Here is a 7,583-nt window from a genome sequence, read left to right as displayed (position 1 = left end):
AACTCTAAAGGAGTTGTGGTTTTTATATGGTATATGTGATTGCACTGGAAATTGATATAATGCATTATATGTGTGTTTGCTTTTGTGTGCCATATAAGATGGTTAATTCCTTGTATGAGGAATAAGACAGTTAATTCCTTATGCTTAGTACAAGAAGGTTAATTCCTTGTACTTGGTATGTTGCAAGATGGTTAATTTCTTGTGTAATTCATACAATGTAGGTTCTCTAGCCAATAGAATTCTTTATTGCACATATTTCATTGGTATATAATGTATTGTTTTGGTCCTTAGGGTTAATTCCTTGTGAACTTAGGGGTGGAATAATCCTCCAAGGACCCCTAGTTTACTGAGATGTTTATCTCATCCCGTATGGGGATTATATTTTAGGTGTAGGTACTGATATCGGAGGAGTTGGACCATCCTTTGGCAAAAAGGCCAGTTAGGGACTGATAGCTTGCATGCTATTTATTTTGATAGCTTTCACATGATGTATTATTCTTGAGACATTTGTTCAAGTGTTGTATATTTGATAATGATGTGTAGTTTTATGCCTTAAGTATTTCATAATGTATAGTTTTGATAATCTTAGAGATAATGAGATTATGAAATATTGGGATGTAAAATTTTTGGAGATGTTGATGATATGGACAATTATGTATTAAAGGAGCTTGCATGCCTAGTTATGTAAAGTTAATCATATAATGGACCTTGTTGGATGTTCCATTTTGATATATGAAATGTATAATGGATAGCCTATATCATAGATGGCTAGGTGAAGTAGAATTTGGTAATGTATGTAAGATATTTTCATGAAGAAGATTAGATGAAAAATCATTTGATGTGAATCCATGGATGCATGTCATTTATTAAGTTTTTGGATAGTTAAAATTATGTCATTTACCAACCAAATGGAGGGGGCAACAGAACTCAAAGTGGATGGTGCAGTATGTAACAGCTTGTTGTACACCGGTATTGCTAACATTAATTACGATATTAAGCGCAGTTACAATCACAGCGATTCATTTATAAAAATGCGAATAAACTTTTTTCCGTTTATTACGTGAGCATTTAAAACAATAAAAAGCGTAATAAATAAAAGCTATGACCGTAACTGTAAAATCTTTACGGAATAATTATCTAAACTACTTTTATATCTTATATTACTTCTCTCAATTCACTAAGGGGTTCTCATAAACCCACTTAGCTAAAATCTCACTTTTACGTTTTCTACCTATCCGAACATGGTTCGGTCTTTTATTTTCTACGGAAAAACCGCTTTCTACAAGCCTCTCATCTTTTAGTATGTTATTCTAGACTTAATTAAATTTCTAGGAAGCTATCACACGAGTCATAAAGTTCTCGTTTGCTCCGGATATCGCCGTTTGAAGTTGGACAAGCAAATCTGCCAGCCAACCTCAAAACGGCTCCAAACATCCTTCACTCAATCAATTATTTTGGAAACTTCACTCAACCAATTGCTCTCAAATTTTTATACAACAAACTAGACACCGCAAGATTCAATTTGACATATTATACACCTAATTTGACCAAGAAACGAAGCGGGAATAAATTTCCCAAACTCGCTCCAGATCAGCCACATGTGCAGTGGCCAAATGAGCAGTTCGTTCTCTCTGCCTTCTACAGGCCGACTCCCAACCCAGAATTTCCTCAAATTCTAACACAAGATAGAGCACATCTCAATATTCAAAATGGCATATGGTACGTCCCTATCAGACTTCTGTGGAGGGCGATAGTCTCTCCCAAAGTTCGCCTAAATTTTGCCAATTTCTAGAAAATTCGCCAGAGTTTCCTTTGTTTTTCCAATAAATCCCGAATTTGCCAATGTGTTCTCTAACCTCAAATTGTACCTAATAATCATTGGGTGGCACACAAGGACCAGCAATGCCTTGGTGCTTTTACAACCCTTCACAGTTCATATCCAATTTAATCAATATACATAATTCATGCTTACTTTCTCAATTTACTTATTTCAATCACAAGATCTCATTTGCATGCATTCTTTGAATCATAAAGCATCATTCACATCCTAGCATAGGCCTATTTCCCTTTCATCATATTACATACTTCATTGTTACTTCAATTCTCCATATTACAAATTACAACTTCAAATAGACATATTACAATCTTCCTTCAAGTATACATAATAAATGCTCCAAAATAAAACATAATGATCAAGGACTAAACTTAGACAAAATATGATGGGACGAAAATTCGTGCCCATCTAAGCCCATTTTGATGGCAAAATTCCATTCGTTCCCTCAACTGATGAGCAACTTTAGCACTAAAAGCATATGTTGAATATCTTTTTGAAAAAAACACATTGGGGAACAGATGGTGACGTAAGTCTTTGGAAAATATATAAAAAGGGGAACAGATTTGGAACATTAAATACACCTGCTCCACTCATTTTATATTTCTGACCACTTTGCAGGAAACGTTGGAAAGAAGTTTCCATAAAGCATAAGCGGTGCAGTAATCAAGCAAGAGGAAACGTGCGCAGCAGAGAATAAACGGTTCCTATTGGCTAAGGAGGAGAGCAAGGCATGGGACAATCAGAAGGAAAGACAAATCGCAACAATAATTGTCTCATCCAGCCACTTGCGCCCCTCAAAGCACTATTCACACCGCCCCTTCCATGCAGTCAAGAAAACAACTCCAAGAGAATTACCTATTTTGCCCTTCACTCTTCTGCCTATAAATGGGACGTTCCAGCACGAAGACAAGAATCGAATTCCTTAAAAAGAGATCACTTAGTTTAGTTTATAGTTTTATTTGTATTTTTTGTACAGTTTTAACTTTAGTTAAGTGACAACACTTCTTCTTCATTCTGTATCACCCACTTGAGACTCCTCAGGAGCAACAACCATATTCTCCGCTTTTCATTTTGTTGTAATCAAGTTATTTTCATTTAAATACAAGTGTTATTTCTCTCCTTTCCATTCGTTATCTCTTAACTGAATCTCGGGTCTATGGGATTTCAGTTTAGAATAATTATGTTTAATTTAGTAGCCATGGCTAACCTATCTGTGGAACGGAAAAACTGCAAAGTTCTTAAAGACTTATTTTCGAAACTTTTGTATTTAAGCTTTTGGATTTCTCTGGTTAAGTGAGCTATATTCATTGTGTATTAATGGAAATTGAACACATACTGAGAAAGGAACTTCCATAAGGAAGAGACTTCAAACAGCTTAACCAGAGGGGGAAGGCAGTGTTGTGGAAACAACATTGCTGGTTGCCTTAGGAATAAGGGGCCACCTCGTTCATTTTAAGGTCCTATACCAAGTACCTGTTGCAGTCAAGGGAGCCATAGGAATATGGAAACTTGTGAGCCATCCAGTCCATAAGCTGAGGAATCAGACGTTGGCAGTTAAGAGACTGGACCAAAATAAAAGTGTTAAAACTTAAGTAGAGAAAATATTTATTTAAGAATGGAACAGTAGATCTGTTTCTTCTATTAAATTATTTTACACCATCCATCTTGTTGTCCCTTAATTATTGTTATTACTATTTTTATTTTTCTATTATTTGTTCGATCTTGTATCTATAACTCTTCCATGAATATTGCTTTTCTTTCTCTCAATAAGAAGGGCATCATACATAACGAAGCGGTGAACTGTTTGCTGTCAGATTGAACCTACTGTTCTTGAGGAACGTTGTCAAGACAGCAGGGAACGTTTGACCAGATAGGTCAATTACTAACTTTTCTTTTCATTTTCATTCTTTGTAAAATAGTATAAGGCACTAATTAGAGTTCCATCCTCGTGGGAACGATAATTTGGGCATTAACACTCCCATTTATTACATGATGCGTGCACTTGCACACTTAGGTTGAAACTAAGAGAGCAACTATGTTCTTTCTTAGTGAACTGAAGAATGTCATCATCATAATATATTTTTCACCCAACAGCTTTTGACCCAACAAAATACATCATGAACAAAATGATAACAATAATCCTAATCATATGAATTGTTCATGACCTAAGTCTAGAATAGGCCCAATAACCTCAAAATGCAAAATAGGTAGAAATCCTCTAGCTCAGGCTAAGGGCTTCTTGCCCGCCGCCACGACACCACTGCTACCTCCTGAAATAAAGTTCCAAAAGCGAGGTGGAATATACGAATATATCCCAGTAACCCAGAGGTTCTGGAGATTACTCCGCCAAGTGGCTCACTTCGATGCATATAAATAACATAACATAACATCTGAAAATGGGATAAAGCAAGGGATTTACAGAAATAGGGAAGCATAGAGATACAAAATACGACGAATTTGGAATGGTCAATGCCAAAACCACGCAACGTCCAGACTATTGGCTCGGCATATAAGCCTACGGGTTTCAAATCAAGGCGTGTTCCCAGAACATCAACCAAGGCACCCTCCATCCATATCCACCTGAGACTTTCTAGTGTGCTCCTATCCGGATCACACACCACGACCCCAGGTCAACTGGAACTCCCTCTCGGAGACCTATCCAGTGGAAGTCCGTAACGCCCGAAGGAAAACAATCTACTGGCCAGAGACACGGTACATCCTATGTACCACCACACATACAATATGCATGAACATGTTATCCTATATTATTTACATACATTTCCTACCATTACCCTCAACGGGCATGGTGGAACACACAAGGGGATCAAACCCCAGTACCAAGGGACTACCTTAATAATCTCCTTCTCGTAGCTCCAATGTAACACTTCCCCGAGCTAGTACACAAACATAAATGCCTACACAGAGGACATTCCAAATTAATTTCCATTCACTCAACACATGCAAGTTTTCAAGTACATATGCATGGTTCCAAAATACTTACCACAATCCCTTTTGGTTCGGGACCAAGGGCAACCCACCGAGCTCACGGTTCAAGGTTCAAATCCGCGTAAGGCAACCTACATTGATCATATACGGATCATTAGAACACCATAAACCACCAAATTCACAAAACGTCAATTTTTCCTCCCTTCACCAAGTGAGGTTCGGCCATTCATGTGTTAAAACACAAATTATTTTCCTTTATTTTCTTTTCATTTTTCTTAAGCATCCTAAGGCTACCACAATGCCATTTTAGGTGCCAAATTTCATCCTACATCATCACAACCTCATTTTGTCATTAATTTCACTCTGTGTCCAATTACCAATTCCAAACAACCAACCACTTTTCCTTTGATTTTCAAAGCATCCAACCATCACACAACCCTTCTAATTACCATTTAACAACACAACATATCAATCAAACAATTTCACAACCTCCAATTCCCATTTTCCTTCTCTTGGCCAAATTCCCCTTTGGCTGAATTCCCCCTTGGCCTATACCAATAATTTTTCAATTCAATTCAACTACTCCACACCTTATACAATTCTATTATTAACTCATACAACCATACAACAACTCAATTACACAATCCTAAAATCAACCAACATCACAAAGTCATGGAATTTCACCAAATTTTTCCTAAGTTAAAACTCAATTTTCACCAATAAATTTTATGACATATATCACTCCAAGACACCATTCTAAAACATATTCATCTAATACACAATTTTCATTTGAGCTCTCTAACTACATCAATCACACAAAATGCATTTAGGGTTCATGAAATTTAATCAACAATCCAACCAATAAAAGTGATGAAACTTACTCAATAGCTTGGCCAAGGACTCCACCACAACATACTAAACCATTGGAGAACCAAAAAAATGCATGAGTGCAAACCTACACACAATGGCCGCGGGTTTGGGGGGTTTTGCTCAAAATCTAGGGAGTTTCATGGCTCAAGACTACTACCGTTGTGTTTGGGAGGTGATTTCCAACAAGTTTCAAGACAAACTTCACTTGATTTGGTTGAGTATTGAGTGAGTAATGGAGGAAAAAAAAATTGAAAGCAAACTTGCCTTCTAATGGGGAGGGCCGCGGGTTTTGATGAGTGAGGGGGTGTGAAGGTGATGATGAATAGTAATAAGCCATGTGGCTTAAGTGGCTTAAGTGAGCTGGGCCCCATCGCCACCTCACGCAATTTCAAATTAATTCAAAACTCCCTATGATTTCACTAAACGTCCATAAATTCATAACCTATTTAGAAACTCTAATTTTTAACATTAACCATTGTCCTTTAATTTCCCTTGATCAGATGAATCCGGAGTTTTCCAGTCGTTTGGAGAAATCGCAGTTTTAAGTTGTTACGCGCACCGTAGGCACGCTTCCCCAAACTTACTAGTTTCCATCAATTTTCATCAGAAATCATATTTCCTAGTCCTATATACCATTTATAACTTGTATTCAAAACCTGGAGCTCAAAATTCAATCAGCACGCTTTACGGTGCAACTGTACCGCGTTATTTTTATCCTGTAAAAATACTATTCACTAAATTTTTCAGAAACTTGTCTAACCACTCAATTTTTCATTCTGAATCCATTTCCAGGGTTATTTTTATCATTTGAGACTTCCTACTCAATTTTACCTTCCTAGGGTTGCGTGTTTGGCTAATTACCGTTTTACCTTTTCTTTGTATTTTAACTTAATTTTTAGAATTTTCATTAATCCTTCCCTTTAACTCATGTTATATTGATATATAATTTAGAAATGTGAGGTGTTATATTCACCCCTCCTTTTTGAAATTTTGTCCGCAAAATTAAATCATACTTGACTGCTAACTCAGGATACAGCCGGAGAATATCATCCTCCCGTTCCCAAGTAGCTTCTTCATGTGTATGTCCTTCCCATTGAATCTTTAGCATTGGAATGATTTTGCTTCTCATCCTCTTCTCACCGCGGTCAAGGACATCAATAGGACCTACAAGAGTCTTTAAATTCTCCTGAATCTCAATATCATCCGGTATCACCATACGTGATTCATCCGGAATATAACGCCGCAGCTGCGATACATGGAAAATGTCGTGCAAATTTGACAACTGTGGGGGCAAGGCAAGCTGATAGGCCACTAATCCCACTTTTTCATTATCTGATACGGCCAAATAAACCGAGGACTCAGCTTCCTCACACCCAATGCACGGCCAACACCCGTAACTGGAGATAACCGCACAAATACATGATCACCCTCTTCAAATTCCAGCGGTCTGTGTCTATTATCATAGTAACTTTTCTGCCGATTCTGTGCCTGTTTAAGTTTTTCTCTGATCATTTCAATCTGTGATGTAGTTTCTTGCACAAAATTCGACCCAAATCTCTCTTTATCACCTACCTCAGTCCAACAAGTAGGAGTACGACACCTCCGTCCATACAATGCCTCATATGGTGCCATGCCCAGACTGGAATGAAAATGTTATTATAAGAAAATTCCACCAATGATAAGTACCTATCCCAAGCATTACCCTGCTCCAGTGTGCAAGCTCTCAGCATATCCTCAAGTGTCTGTATGGTCCTCTCAGTCTGACCATCAGTCTGCGGGTGATACGCAGTGCTCAGCCTGAGCTGGGTGCCAAAAGCCTGCTGCAAGGCTCCCCAAAAGCGAGAAGTAAATTTCGGGTCTCGATCACTAACGATGCTAACCGGTATCCCGTGGAGCCTTACAATCTCCTTTACATATAACTTTGCTAATTTCT

Source organism: Gastrolobium bilobum, unplaced genomic scaffold (assembly GCF_033153095.1).
Source record: "Gastrolobium bilobum isolate Gb01-03AN ecotype WA unplaced genomic scaffold, APGP_CSIRO_Gbil_v1 utg24596, whole genome shotgun sequence".
In the NCBI taxonomy this organism is placed as follows: Eukaryota; Viridiplantae; Streptophyta; class Magnoliopsida; order Fabales; family Fabaceae; genus Gastrolobium; species Gastrolobium bilobum.
This window is presented reverse-complemented; position numbering follows the sequence as displayed.